Source organism: Elephas maximus, chromosome X, assembly GCF_024166365.1.
Source record: "Elephas maximus indicus isolate mEleMax1 chromosome X, mEleMax1 primary haplotype, whole genome shotgun sequence".
Taxonomy (NCBI): Eukaryota; Metazoa; Chordata; class Mammalia; order Proboscidea; family Elephantidae; genus Elephas; species Elephas maximus.
The window spans coordinates 56,606,564-56,622,592 of record NC_064846.1 but is presented as its reverse complement, the minus strand read 5'-3'; the positions used below and the strand labels follow the sequence as shown (position 1 = coordinate 56,622,592).

The following is a 16,029-nucleotide window of genomic DNA, read 5'->3' as shown; positions in this document are numbered from 1 at the left end:
GGGGCGGGGCCTTTATGGGACCATTGATAGTGATGTTGGGATTCATATAGGAGAAGATCTGCCTCTCCCACCCCATAGCGTTGGTGAAGGTGTGGAGAAAGGGGCATTCTCAAGCTGTGCTGGTTGGTGGAGTATACATTGGTACAAGGTCCCTTTGGCCACATATTTCAGAAGTCTTTGAGATGTGCATACCCTTTGACCCAGGTATTCCACTTGTAGAAATTTAGCCTTTGGAAACAAGTTATTGGTGTGTATGAAGCTATGCATCTTCACACTAGTATTATTTTTTTGCTGGAAGTTTTTTTTTTTTTAATCATCTTGATCAAGATTACATAGAAACAGGCATATTACTTATTTAGTATCCTGTAACTTTCCCTATGAAAAAGGGCAGTGAGGCAAATTGGCCATGGTATATAATGCTATTTGGCTCAAATAGCATTATACACCGTTACCTAAGTTTTTTTTTTTAAATCATCAGTAGGGTTCAATAGTGCAGTGTCTTGGTGTTCAGATTTGGGGCCCTGAATCGCAACTCTACCATGTACCAGCCTTTTTTTTTTTTGCTTTAAAAAAAAATTGGGCTGGAACTCCACAAGACTGCCTTGTTCTTCCAGGTCTCAACATTTTTCCGCCTTTGACTGGTGCAGTCTTAGCACTTTTGTATTGCTTGTTTTAGCGGAAAATATTTGTGTTTTCGTTCTCTGACAGGTTCCCCCCCACACACAGGTTCCAGCTTTTGCAGGTTTTATTGTAATTCAAAAAGTTTGCTCTTTCAACCATTTTTATGTGTACAATTCAGTGACATCAATTATATTCAATATGTTGTGCTACCCTCACCACTATCCATTTCCAAAAGGTTTTCATCGCACTTAACAGAAACTCAGTACCCCTTCAACAATAAATTCCATTCCCTCCTCCCCACAGCTCCTGGTAACCACTGATAAACTTTTGTCTCTATACGTTTGCCTAATCCAGATATTTCATGTGAGTGGGATCATCCCATATTTGTCATTTTCTGTCTGGCTCATTTCACTTAGCACAATGTATCAGAACTTAATTTCTCTTTATGGCTGAGTAATATTCCATATGCATGTGAAAGCTGGACAATGAATAAGGAAGACTGAAGAGTTGATGCCTTTGAATTACGATGTTGGTGAAGAGTATTAAATATACCACGGATTGCCAGAAGAACAAATCTGTCTTGGAAGAAGTATAGCTAGAATGCTCCTTAGAAGGGAGAATGGCAAGACTTTGTCTAACGTACTTTGGACATGTTATCAGGAGGAACCAGTCCCTGGAGAAGGACATCATGCTTGGTAAAGTAGGGGGTCAGTGAAAGAGAGGAAGACCCTCAAAGAGGTGGATGGACACAGTGGTTGCAACAATGGGCTGAAACGTAACAATGATTGTGAGGATGGTGCAGGACCAGTCAGTGTTTCCTTTTGTTGTATATAGGGTTGCTATGAGTTAGAACTGACTCAATGGCACTTAACAGCAATGATATTCCATTGAATGTATATGTCAAGTTTTGTTTATCCATTTATCTGTTGATGAACACTTGGATTCTTTTCGCCTTTTGGCTATTCACATTGTTTTTAAGAGTGAAAAATTGTAAACAACCCAAAAGTCTCAAAACAGGCAGTTAAGGCATGTCTACACAGAGAAATATTATGCAGCCATTGAAAAGGATGATGACCACCTACATTTATTTGCATAAAGGAATTCAACATATAATTGTAAGTGAAAATGCAGGTTACATGACAGTATACACAGTATATCCATTTTTGAGTAATGTATGTACATGCATTAAAACTTCTGAAAGGCTATATACCCTAATGCTAAAAGTGGTTATCCATGAATAATAAGATAATATATGAATTTAATATTTTAATTGTTTATCATCTGTGTTTTCTTGTTTATCTGTAATATATCTTGTTTGTGTAATTGTTGGAAAATAAAAAGGTTGGATACTGGCTAGGTTGGGAATGAAGGAGGTGATAGAATGGAAGAAAGGGTAGGGTTTATATGGATATATTTACAGCATGTACTGAGTGGCAAAATATTTAGATCAAAAAGAGAGCTGTGTTAAAATGATAAATGAGTTGTGAAGATGTGGATAATAAAAGTACCTATCTTATAGGATTAAATGAGGTAAATGCACGCAAAGTGCTTATAACAGTTCTGGAACATGGCAAGTTAATGAGGAAAAGTGAATGCCCTCTGTTCCCTAAAAGATAGGATTGATAATTTTTGGTTGACTTTTTCCCCCCAGGTATCATTCTGCCTTAAGCTAGTGGTATTTAATAAATAAACTGTTAAAACAATTCCTCTGAAGAATAGGGTCTTTGTCCCCTCTAAGAACTGAACTTGGAGAGGTTAGGTAAATTTTCCAAGATCACTCAATCAGTAAGAGGCAGAGCTAGTGGCCTTCCAAACTTGAGCAATCGGTTGCTTATAATTGCTTAGTATGGAATCAAACACTTGTATAATGCCTGTATAGGTACTCAACAGAAATCTACCTCTTGATGAAGATGGAGATGGAGATGAGATTCTTTATATCGAACCTATAACTTTAGAGATGTCCATGCAGCAAGGTGTAGAGGAAAGAGCACAGCCTTGGGTGTTGCCAATAGGTGAGGCTTGGGTGATATTTATCTTGTTGCTTCAATGTGTCAGGTGGAAAGAGCAAGTTTTGATAAGAAGCAAAAGTAATAACTTCTCTATAGATAGGTTGAATTCGAGATGCTGAGTGACTTTTATAGCTGGGGTAAACATGAGGTTAACTTCCCAATAATAAATAGCCACAGTGAAGCAGAGGTGAAAGCCTGACCAGCACGCATCTGCTCTTGCAGCTCTCTTTTCTCCTCCCCTTGTCCCTTTGCATTCTTCTTTCCTCTTTCTTCCTTACACTTCTTTCTTTATTTCCTCCTTCTGGAAGATAATTGGTGATAATTTTTAGGGGCCATTGTGATTCTGTGTCTTCCAAGGCGACTCTTTAATTCCCATGAAACTATCCCATGCACCACTGGGCATTTAATACGGAATAGTAATTGTCGTTGTTGTAGTCATAAGGTGGCTGTGGTTGCAACCGAATACCAAGATTTTTTGGAACCCTTGTTGAACAGAGACTGGGAAAGAATGAACTAGTCTTAGATTTGCACAGCCCTACGTTCACTGCATGCACTTTTGATGTCCCCCCCTCCCCCCCGCCGGCTTTACTGGCCTTTGAGAAAAGTGCTGTGTGAAACAGTTGTGTAACTGGTCCAGGCCGATCACAGGGCCAGGCTACACACCAATGTCCCAACGTTTCCACTTTGGACATTGTCGCTCTCACTCATTCAGAGGAAGGGCACAGTTGTAGGACTGTGGTGGTGAACCTGTTTGTGGGGACAGGGAAGAGGCAGGGTGTTCTCTCTAGAGGGGATGGCTGCTGCTGGGCAGCTGCCATCAGAGAATAGCCTGCTGTTTTGTTCTCATTTAACTGTTTTAGGAATAGGGGAGGGTTCTATCTCAGGATGGGACTCAGCTCTCTTATCAACTGTCACCCAGAACATAATATTTCAAGGCTCAGGAAAATAGTTTTCTTTTTTTAAAATCCATATTTACCTGCCTTGTTTCAAAAGAGTTCCCAAGCGTAGGTTTAATAAATTGATGTGGTTCAGGCAAATTTTGTGTTTATGGCTCTGTTTGGGTAATTTCTCTGCTCTTATGTTCCCTTGAGAATGGCTTTTCTTATAAAGATTATGATTATTTTCAATGCCTGCTTTTTATTTTAACTTTACATCACATCCCAGGCTGATGGTTTTCTCTGGTTTCTCTGTTTGAACTATGACTCTTCTTTGCCATTAAATCAGAGCTGTCTCACTGCCATCCTGGGGCACAGAAAACTAGGATAACGGCCCCTGAGAGGGTGGTATTAAGCAAGATAACTGATATTCACTTTTCAGAGTGGTATACTTCCACCCTTGACCCTCTCCATTGAGTCTCTCTCAGGCCTCCAGCAAAGGGCTTGGGCAACGTGTGTGTTTGGTGATGGGAGTGTTGGTGGAGATGGAAGAGGGAGGGAAGCAAGTCTTTTTGAAAGGTTAACTTTGTTTATCCTGCAGGTTCCTACAAATGTAATTCCATCCACCATTGAAAGTGGAATAAGTGTAGCTCTTTGATCCTGTTGACCGTTTACATTTTAAAAAAGTGAAGGCTCAGGTATAATACAAGTTATTTTTGCTTAGGCATAGAGCCTACTCTGTGATTGAAGCCTTTCTAAGTTTGCAGAGGATATATAATTCTATCAAATAAGGTAGATTATTTTTTAAAAAAAAAAAACAGAATAATGATTGATGTTACTGTTTTGGGTGCTGTCCAGTCGATTCTGACTCGTAGTGACCCTATACGACAGAGTAGAACTGCTGATAGGGTATCCTAGGCTGTAATTTTTATGGGAGCAGATCACCAGGGCTTTGCTCCCTTAACCCCTTAACCATTGCACCGCCAGTGCTCTTTTATGTTACCATAAGAAATATAATTATCAAGCAGAGTAGATTCTTAGTGTTTAATGATCAGAACATTCTCTAAGATCTATTTACATTATAAACCAAATTATTATTGGAAGGTTGTTTATTTAGTGCTCAAGAATTAAGGCAAACTGACTTAGCTAGTGACGGTGCCCTCAAACTAGGAGGACTTGATGGAAATTTGACTTCTTTGTTCATATTTTCCTTCTTTTATATAGGTGATCGAGTATCTCATATTTTCCTGTTTATGGCTTCTAGGTCATACTGAGGAAGGTGCTTCTTACCTCTAGGTTATACATAGATTCACATTTCCTTCAAACTTTTTTTTAATTTTATTTTTTGTTGTTGTTGAGAATATACACAGTAAAACATACACCAGCTCAACAGTTTCTACATGTAGAATTCAGTGACATTGATTGCATTGCTTGAGGTGTGCAACCATTCTCACCCTCTTTTTCTGAGTTCTTCCTCCCCCAATTAACATAAATTCACTACCCCCTAAGGTTCCTCTTTAATCTTTCAAGTTGCTGTTGTCAATTTAACCCTATATGGATAGTTCTTAAAAGAGCATAATGCTCAAAGTAGACATTTTTTACTAGTTAAACTAAACTATTATTTGGTTTTAAGAAGATTTCAGGGGATATTTTTGATTTAAGGTTTAAAGATTATCTCAGGGCAATAATTTCAGGGTTCACCCAACCTTCATGGCTCCAGGAAGTCTGGAGTCCATGGGAATTTGAAATTCTCTTCTGCATTTTCCCCCTTTTGATCAAAGAAGGTGATCCAACAGAATGCGGAAATTATTGAAAGCTATCATTAATATCACATGTAAGTAAAATTTTGTTGAAGATCATTCAAACGTGGCTGCAGCAGTATATCGACAAGGAACTGCCAGAAGTTCAAGTCAGATTCAGAAGAGGTCTTGGAACAAGGGATGTCATTGCTGATGTCAGATGGATCTTGGCTGAAAGCAGAGAATACCAGAAAGAGGTTTACCTGTGTTTTATTGACTATGAAAAGGCACTTGACTATGTGGATCATAATAAATTATGGATAACATTGCAAAGAAGGGACATTCCAGCACACTTAATTGTGCTCATGAGGAATCTGTACACAGAACAAGAGGCAGTCATTTAAACAGAACAAGAGGATACCGCCTGGTTTAAAGTCAGGAGGGGTGTGTGTTAGGGTTGTATGTTTTTATGATATTTATTCAATCTGCATGCTAAGCAAATAATTAGAGAAGCTGGACTATATGAAGAAGTACAGGGTATGAGGATTGGAGGAAGACTCATTAACAACTAGCAATATGCAGATGACACAACCTTGGTTGCTGAAAATAAAGAGGACTTGAAGTACTTGCTGATGAAAATCAAACACTACAGCCCTCAGTATGGATTGCACCTCAACATAAAAAAAACCCACAAAAATCCTCATAACTGGACCCATAAGCAACATCACGATAAATGGAGAAAAGATTGAAGTTTTCAAGGATTTCATTTTACTTGGATCCATGACCAACGCCCACGGAAGCAGCAGTCAAGAAATCAAATGATGCATTGCATTGGGCAAATCTGCTGCAAGAGACCCCTTTAAAGTGTTGAAAAGCAAAGATGTCACTTCATATGCATGCAAAAGCTGGACAATGAATAAGGAAGAGTGAAGAAGAATCAATGCCTTGAATTATGGTGTTGGCAAAAAATATTGAATGTACCATGGAGTGCCAGAAGAACGAACACGTCTGTCTTGGAAGAAGTACAGCCAGAACACTCCTTAGATGCGAGGACAGTGAGGCTTTGTCTCACATACTTTGGACATGTTATCAGGAAGGACCGGTCCTTGAAGAAGGACGTAGTAGTTGGTAAAGTAGAAGGTCAGTGAAAAAGAGGAGGACCCTCAAAAAGATGAGTTGACTAAGTGGTTGCAACAATGGGCTCAGGCATAACAATGATTGTGAGGATGGCACAGGACCCGGCAGTGTTTTGTTCTTTTGTACGCGGTGTCTCTAGGAGTTGGGACTGACTCGATGGCACCTAACAACAACAAAATGATTGGAGTCCTGCCTATTACTTCTTGTAGTTCTGTCAATTTTTGCTTTACATATTTTGAAGTTTTGTTTTTAGATTCATAGAAACTTGGGATTGTTATATCTTTCTGATGGCTTATACATTTTTTCCCTCATGGAGTGTCTTTACCCTTATTTCTAGTAAAGCTTTTTCTTTTAAGTCCATTTTATTTGATGTAGATATATCTTCATCAGCTTTGTTTTGGTTAGTGTTTTCACGGTATGTGTCTCTTGTGAACAACCTATGGTTGGGTTTTATTTTTAATCCAGTCTTGCTATCTTTATGTTTTAATTAAAGAATTTGATCTTTTTATTTAATGTAATTTCTGATACATTTGGAGTTAAATCTCTTGTCTTATTCAGTGCTTTCTATTTGACCCACCCGTTCTATGTTCCATTTTCTTTCTTGTCTTGCCTTCTTTTGGATTTATTGAATAATTTTTATTATTCCATTTTTTTCCTCTATCAGCTTGAAAGTTATACTGTTTTATTATTGTTTTAGTGGTTATCCCAGCAATTATAGCATCCATTCTTGATTTATCAAAGTCTGCTATTAATTGGTCCTTTTACCCTCTTCTCAGACAATTCACAGGACTTGAAACACTATTTACCCTTATCTCAATTTATATGCCATTGTTGTCATGTATTTCAATTCTATATATATTCATACCTTAATTCTCTATGTATTTTAATGTTTCAAGATATTCTTATTATTGTTTTATATAGTCAATAATTGTTTCATTCTATCCACATATTTACCCTTTACTTTGCACTTCCTTTCTTCATGCTTTGTAGCCTTGTATCTGAGATAAATTTTGATTCTTGCCTAAGAACAAGGAGGCCTGGCGATGCAACAGTTAAGCACTCAGCTGCTAACTGAAAAGTTGGCTGTTTGAACCTACCCAGCGGCTCTGTGGGAGAAAGACCTAGTGACTTGCTCCCATAAAAATTACAGCCTAGAAAACCCTATGGGAGAGTTCTACTCTGTCACATGGGTTCGCTAGGAATTGAAAATAGCTCGACAGCACACAACAAGAACGACTTCTAGTATGGGTTTGCTAGTGAATTTTTTCAGTATTTAGTTGTCTAAGAATCTCTTTATTTCACCTTTATAGTTGAAGGATATTGTCTATGGGCATATAAACCTAATTTAGTTGTAATTTCCCTTTAGCACTTTAAAGATACCCTTCCATTGCCTAATTTCCAGTTTTTTTTTTTCCTGTTGAAAGGTCACCTATCCATCTAACTGTTGCTCCTTTGAATGTAATTTGAGTTTTTCTTTTTTTCTAGCTGATTTTAAGATATTCTTTTTTTCTTTGGTTTACAGGAGTTTTAGTATGATGTGTATAGGTGTGATTTTTCTATTTATCTTATTTTAGGTTTAAAGGACCTTTTAAATCTGTGACTTGATGTTTTGGAAAATTCAGAAAGTTCTCAACTACTATTTCTTTAGATACTACTTCTGCCTGAAGCATTCTCTCCTCTTCTTCTGCATTTCAACTACACATACGTTGATTCATTCTGGATAGTTTCTTCTGACCTATTTTCCTGTTCAATTCTGCTGTTAAATCCATCCACACAATTGTTAATTTAGGTTATTATATCTTTCAATTCTAGAATTTCCATTTTATATTTTTACAGTTTTCAGTTCTCTTCAGAAATTCTCGATATAGTTTTTTATCTTCTTAAATATAGTAAGTATATTTATTTTACAACTGTCCAATGACTCTAATATATGAAGCCTCATTAATTATTTTTCAATTGTCTTATCACTTCTGCTGGCTTTTGTTCATATTGACTTGTTTTCTTGTACAGTTGGTTAGTTTCTACTGTGTGCCAGATAATTGTAGTTTGTAAAACTTTAAAAATAATTTGAGGTTGATTCCAAAAGAGGAATCAAAACCAAACGAAGATTTGTATTTATGTTTGTTAGGCACCTAGGGACACTAGCACTCTGGAATTACTGTAGCCCAATTTTAAATGATTGAGATTATTCAAAGTTGAACTGCAATCCTGATGAGAGCCTGACTACCTCTGGTTCATCCTGACTCTGAGGTACAACTTTCAGGACCCAAACCCAAAGAGATTGGGGTTCACCAGGTACCCCCTCTTGGCAATATCTAGATTCCAATCTGTCTGCCTAGCCTCTCATCCAGCCAGCAGTCCCCTCAATAACTACATATGCACCCTTAGAAAAGAGGCCCGAACATTAGGCTCAACTCTCTATAGTTCTTCCTGTTCTGAACCAGTTATTCTTCACTATGTTTTTAGATCTCCAGTGTCTTCAAGCAAATTAAAAAATATTTATTTTGCCCATCTTCCCCAGATCAGTAGGAAGATTGGTTCCATTTACTCACTTCCCATTTCCCTGGTATACTATTGAGGTTTTTTGGTAATCTTTTGCTGAAGTATACCACATATATAAAAAAAAAGTGCAAATTCTAGGTGTTCAGCTCAATTCATTTTCACAAAGTGAGCAAGAAACAAAACATTACCTGGAAGCTCCTCTCATGCCCACACCTAGTCACTAACCCATCCCAAAGATAACCACCATGACTTCTGAAACCATAGGTTAGTTTTGAATGCTTTTAAACTTTATGTAAATGGAACATACATACGTATTCTTTTGTGTCTGACTTCTTTTGTTAACACTGTGAGATTAATCCATACTGTTGCATGTGTAGTATTCATTGCTATATAGATTATATTCATGAATGTATCATGATTTGTTTTATCCATCCTACCTGATGGATATTTGGGTTGTTTCCAGTTGAGGCTATTATGAATAGTGTTGCTAGGGACATTCTTATACATGTCTTTTGGTGAACATATTTATTCAGTTCTGTTGAGTATAAGATCAAAAGTTGCGTATATTTTTAGTCTGAAGACAAAATTAGGGTTTGGAACCTGGACCGTGCGGAACTCAGGAAGGTAAGTGCCAGGTGTTCTTAACCTAAGAGATAACTCTGTTCATCTCCATGTCCCATTGACTTTAACATTTGACACTGTAGATAGGGTGTATTTTGCCTTAAATCATATTCTTAGAAATATCCAGCACTGATACTTTGGCAAACATTGCTCCAGACAATACCCTATACATATGAAAGCACGTACAATCTTTTTTTTTTTTGAGTTAGCATTTTCAGGGAAAATGAGCAAAGGCCAGAAATAAATAATTAAAAAATATTTTTCTCTCCCTGCCTTATTTCATAAAATCTGCTTTCTTATGGGTCTAGGCAAAATGACTAGTATTAGTGGCTGAGGGGAGGGGAAGTGAAGAGATGGGTTGTTGCCTTGTATCCTAGGAGAAGATGAAGAAGTAGAAATAGTTAATTGCTCCAGGAAAAGAGATATTCCTTCCCTGGCAATCAGAGAAAAGCAAATTCCAACAAGACGTAAATGCTTTTCTTTCTGCAAAGAAAAAAAAAACGAGTGACAGGTCTGGTGTGCTCGGGTGGGGAGGGGAGGAAGGCAGACACATTACTGTATCATTCCTGGTAGGAGGGAAAATTAGGAACCATGTGATATGTATCTCAGGTGACCAAGAATTGTGGAGAGGCGAAGTCTTTCTGGTCTAGCTATCAGCTTCCTGTTGGCCTCAGAGAGATGTGTTTGTAATTGAGTGAAGAAGAAGGAAGAAACTGTTCTGGTTGTGTGAGGTTTCTGTGAGAATGAACATTGCAGGGGGAACCTTAGGGTCAGGGTGGGGCTAGGGGACAGAAACCTGAAGGGGCAGAGTCAGTTTTTCCTACAACCTCACCCCACCCACCAGCTCATTTTAGTTCTCTAAATGAGGCATGGGAGTGGCGGGAGAGCTGGTGCTGGGGAGCCAGGAGCAGTAGGTGGGAAATCTTTGACAACCAGAGTCCTGAATAAGTAAAAGGTGCAAACTGCAGCCTACCACCCAGCACCAAATGCTCACCGACTTTTACCTGTTGGTTTGCTTGTCTGTCTGTGGGGGGTGGCACAACGCAAAAGAAAGGACAAAAAAACAAACAAAAAACCCAAAGCCGATGCCATCAGGTCAATTCCTACTCATAGTGACCCTATAGGACAGAGTAGACCTGCCTCATAGGGTTTCCAAGGAGCGCCTGGTGGATTCCAACTGCCAAACTTTTCGTTAGCAGCCGAACGCTTAACCACTATGCCACCAGGGCTTCCCACTGCACCACCAGGGCTCCAAAAGAAAGGAAGAGGAAGAAAATTCCAACCTATTTTGTGAAGACCGAAGCAACAGAGGTCTCCTCGTCTTTGACACACGTGGTGTGGCTAGGCACCGAGGGATAGAGCTAGCTGGCGGGATGGTCAGAGGGGTCAAAGGAAAAGTAACCATGGTGCTCAATAGTTTGGATAAGATGATTCAACTCCAGAAAAACACTGCAAACATCAGGAATATCTGTTTTGGCTCATGTTGACCATGGAAAAACTACCTTGGCTGACTGTCTTATATCTAGCAATGGAATCGTCTCCAGTTGCGTGGCAGACAAGTTAAGGTATATGGACAGCAGAGAAGATGAACAGATCCAAGGGATCACTACGAAATCCACTGCCATTTCAGTCCCTGTTGTTGTTGTTAGGTGTTGTTGAGTCAGTTCCAACTCATAGCAACCCTATGTACAACAGAATGAGACACTGCCCAGTCCTGTGCCATCTTTATGATTGTTGTTATGCTTGAGCCCACTCTTGCAGCCACTGTGTCAATCTATCTCGTTGAGGGTCTTCCTCTTTTTCACTGACTCTCTACTTTACCAAGTGTGATGTCTGTCTCCAGGGACTGGTCCTTCCTGTTATGTCCAAAGTATGCGAGATGAAGTCTCACCATCCTCGCTTCTAAGGAGCATTCTGGCTGTATTTCCTCCAAGACGGATTTGTTCGTCCTTTTGGCATTCAATATTCTTCACCAACACCACAATTCAAAGGGGTCAATTCTTCTTTGGCCTTCCTTATTCATTGTCCAGTTTTCACATGCATATGATGCGATTGAAAATACCATGGCTTGCGTCAGGCACACCTTAGTCTTCAAGGTGACATCTTTGCTTTTAACACTTTAAAGAGGTCTTTTGCAGCCAATTTGTCCAATGCAATGCGTCTTTTGATTTCTTGACTGCTGCTTCCATGGGCTGCTTTCATGGACTGAATTGTGCCCCCACCCCAAATATCTGTCAATTTTTCTAGGTCATGATTCCCAGTATTGTATGATTGTCTACCATTTTGTCATCTGATGCGATTTCCCTATGTGTTGTAAATCCTATCACTTTGATGTAATGAGATGGATTAGTGGCAGTTATATTGATGAGATCTACAAGATTAGTGTCTCAAACCAATGTCTTTTGAGATGTAAAAGAGAGAAGCGAGCAGAGAGACAGGGGGACCTCATACCACCAAGAAAGCAGTGCTGGGAGCAGAGCGTGTCCTTTGGACCTGGGGTTCCTGCGTTGAGATGCTCCCAGAGCAAGGGAAGACTGATGACAGGGACCTTCCCCCAGAGCCGACAGAGAAAGAAAGTCTTCCTCTGGAGCCAGCACCCAGAATTTGGACTTCTATTCTAATGGACTGTGAGAGAATAAACTTTCTTTGCTGAAGCCAACCACTTGTATTTCTGTTATAGCAGCACTAGGTGACTAAGACAGGTGTTGATGGTGGATTCAAGTAAAATGAAATCCTTAACATCTTCAGCCTTTTCTCTGTTTATCATGATGTCGCTTATTAGTCCAGTTGTGAAGATTTTTGTTTTCTTTGTGTTGAGGTATAGTCCTTACTGATGGCTGTAGTCTTTGATCTTCATGAGTAAGTGCTTCAAATCCTCTTCGTTTTCAGCAAGTAAAGTTGTGTCATCTACATAACACAGGTTGCTAATGCCTCTTCTTCCAATCCTGATGTCCCATTCTTCTTCATATGGTCCAGCTTCTCAGATTATATGCTCAGCATGGAGTGGCATAGTGGTTAAGAGCTACAGTTGCAAACCAAAAAGGTTGGCAGTTCGAATCTACCAGGTGCTCCTTGGAAACCCTGTGGGGCAGTTCTACTCTGTCCTACAAGGTTGCTATGAATCAGAATTGACTCGATGGCAACAGATTTGGTTTTTTTTGGTATGCAGATTGAATAAGTATGGTGAAAAGGTACAAGCCCTACGCACACCTTTCCTGACTTTAAACCACGCAGTATCCCCTTGTTCTGTTCAAATGACTGCCTCTTGGTCTTCGTACAGATTCCTCCTGAGCACAATTACATAAACTACATTACACAAAAGGCTCTCCAGGTTTGACTGCAGGTGGGAATCACTGACTGGCTTGAGGGAAGAGCTGACAGTCCACACTTGCCCCTATCTACCCAGGTGATTGTACGAATTTCTTCACAGGGAAAGTCAGGAGCCTTAGTACTTTGCTGGTCGAGCCCCAGCTTCCTGTTTCCTGGCTGTATCCTTGTTCTGCCCCATGGCTTGTGTACTGGGTATGGAGACTTATTTACTGAACTGTGGGTTGCCATGGGCAGCCCAAGCTTGCTATTCCCAAACCAGGATGCCATTTTAGCAGTAACACTTCCCAGAATTTATCTGGCAAAAAAAGTCATATAAGTGTGTGAGATATATGTTTGTGAGCTGATATTCACCAAAAAGTTGGTATAAGTAAAACAAATGCCAATAACCTAAATGTCTGTCGATAGGAAAATGGTTAAGTAAATGATACAGCCGTGCTGTGAAAAGCTATGCACCTGTGAAAACAACTATGCTTGATACGCATGTATTTGGGTAGGAAAAAATGATATGGTAAGACACAAAAAGCAAGTATCGCAGTATTTTTGTAAGATATGAATGTGTTTTGGTAATAAAAAGAATAGTATGTATGTAGATAAAGGTGGCTAGGGGTACCTTAGTTATCTCCAAACCACCCAAAAAACCCAAATCCACTCCTGTCAAGTGGATTCCCACCCATAGCAACCCTAGAGGACAGAGTAGAACTGCACCATAGGGTTTCCAAGGGTGGACTGGTAGATTTGAACTGCCAACCTTTTTTGGTTAGCAGTGGTATCATTTAACCACTGCACCACCAGGGCTCCAAAACAGAACCGTCCCATAGTTTTTCCAAGGCTGCACACCTTTACGGAAGCAGACGGCCACATCTTTCTCCCGTGGAGTGGCCGCTGCATTCAAACTGCCAACCTTTCGGTTAGCAGCTGAGCGGTTTAACCACTGCGCCACCAGTGCTCCTAGTTATCTCCAGGGGCTAAACAATGGAGAAACTTGCATTTTCCGCTATATTTATTTTGTACTGTTTGAAAGTTTTGCAGGAAATGTGTATTTTTATAGTTAGGAAAACAAAACAAAATGAGTTATGTTTCATTTCCCTAAAAAAAAGACCAAAGCAAATGTGGGTTTCCTTAGGGAAATGTGAAGCCCGAATCGGTCACGAGGGGGCGGTAGAGGCAAGTGTGAAACCAGAACTTGCTCTTAAACTGCAGTCCTCTTCTCAGAACACCATTACTTAATCCCAATCCCTTCTGGTCCGAAGAAAGCAGTGTCAGTGTCTACAGGTCAGAAATGGGGAGTGGGGCAGAAAAGGGGGCATTTGCGGGGAGAGGGCAGGTACAGAGGGTTGGCTGGGGAAAAGGGGAATGGAAAAAACAGGCATTTGTGGGAAAGGGTGCAAGGTGATAAAGGAGGCTGGAGGGCAGGGTAGGGGGTGTGTTTGGGACCTAAATGGGAACTCCTTGAAAGCTAGATTCCTCTGAGGCTTACGTGCCAGCGTATCCGCTAGTTTCCATCATCTCTTGTCTGTGTATCTGTGTATAAATGTAGACAACGGAGGAAGGCAATTACTGCACATGCTGTGATAGCCTGGAGATAAGAGGTGAGGACAGAGGTTTCAGAGTCAGAACAGTACAGGGTCCAGGGGCAATTTGGTGTTGGAAAAGGCGAGTGGTGTGCTTCTGCGGGAATGGTGGAAATGAGGCTGAGGAAAGTAAACACCAGACGAGAAACATCTGAATATTAAGTCCCTAAATCAGAAAAACAAACCCAAACCAAACTAGTTGCCGTCGAGTCGATTCCGACTCATAGCGACCCTATACTATAGGACAGAGTAGAACTGCCCCATAGGGTTTCCAGGGAGCCCCTGGTGGATTCAAACGGCTGACCCTTTGGTTAGCAGCACAACTCTTAACCACTGCGCCACCAGTACTACTTATAAACTTGTATCCTGTGTATTGACATATCTATCTGGGGAGACTCAAATCGAAACTCTATGTATTTGCTTGGCCCTTAGGTTCAAGTTGGATAGTATTTAGGGCAGCTTGTGACCTGGAAAAGAACGTCCAAATATCTCCTTCCTAGGACACCACAACTAGATGGCTTTTTCAAGGAGTCAGACACATCCGTAACTTGTCACAGATGTGCTCAGATTGGGGACTTAGTGAAAGCAGGTCTGGTGGTAGGGGCTAGTGTTTATCTACTAACCTGAAGAACGTAGAACCAGAGTGGGAACTGCAGACACAAGGTGTGGACAGGTAAGGGCGGTGGTCTGAGATCAAGGCCACAGGCTGAGTAAAGCCCTGGAGATGAGGGTGGCAAGGAAGCAGATTCTCCCAAAGAGGAGAAGATCCTGATAAATAAGAATCACCTTTTCCACAATGAAAATAACGACTTTTTGGGGTGGTTAAGTTTTTTTTTTTAAGGCACTAAAAGTGTCAGCTGTGTTCTTGACCTCTCCAAGAGTCCTTTCATTCAGGTAAAAGTGTTGTTTGCTCGGCCCAAGGATGCTGGTTTTTCATGTAGCCACAGTATCAATAGTCATTTGGCCAGCCTGTCCGTTGTTGGAAACATGATCCCCACTCCCAACCCCACTGTTGAGGAGAAGGCTTTCTGTGCCCTGGGTAACTTCAACGTGAGTGCCAAAAATCAGGCCCAGAATAAGATGTGCATCAACTAAGTGTGTCGCGAGACTGTGTCTCGTTGCTGCAACTCATTTCTGCAGCAGGCAGGATTAAATGTGTTAATAAGCATGACAGCTATTAATAACATGCTTGCCAAGTCCGTTTCAGACTTGAAGCTTCCTTTGATATCAGAAGGAAGTGGATGTACTAAGGCTCAGGTTTTGAAACCACTAATGGGTTTGTCTGAAAAGCCAGCCTTGGCAGGGGGGTTGCTCGGGGCCCACGAGCTATTGTCATTCATGCCCCTCTCTATCAGAAATGGAAACAGAGAGATTCTCCTGGACACCCTGGCCCCTTAAATGGCCATCCCAAACAGCAACGGACCGAATCCACCCAAAGCCCGTTTGTTGAGCACTCACCTGTGTTCTCACTCAAGGAATCCGCAGTGGGTGCTGTAGAAGATGCAGCCTTAGCCAATCACCGCATCACTGGGTGAAAGTTACAGTCGCTGAATCAGGGACCACACTCTCACTGGCCAGGCAGGGGTGCCCACAGAGCTCAGAGTAACCTCTTGGTTTTATAAGT

At 40.6% G+C, this 16,029-nt stretch overlaps 1 pseudogene; it reads left to right on the top strand.

Annotated features, from left to right (window-relative positions):
- The first annotated feature begins 9,128 nt into the window (after positions 1 to 9,128).
- On the top strand, positions 9,129 to 15,931 carry LOC126068715 (protein ARMCX6-like; annotated as a pseudogene).
- Positions 15,932 to 16,029: the final 98 nt, after the last annotated feature.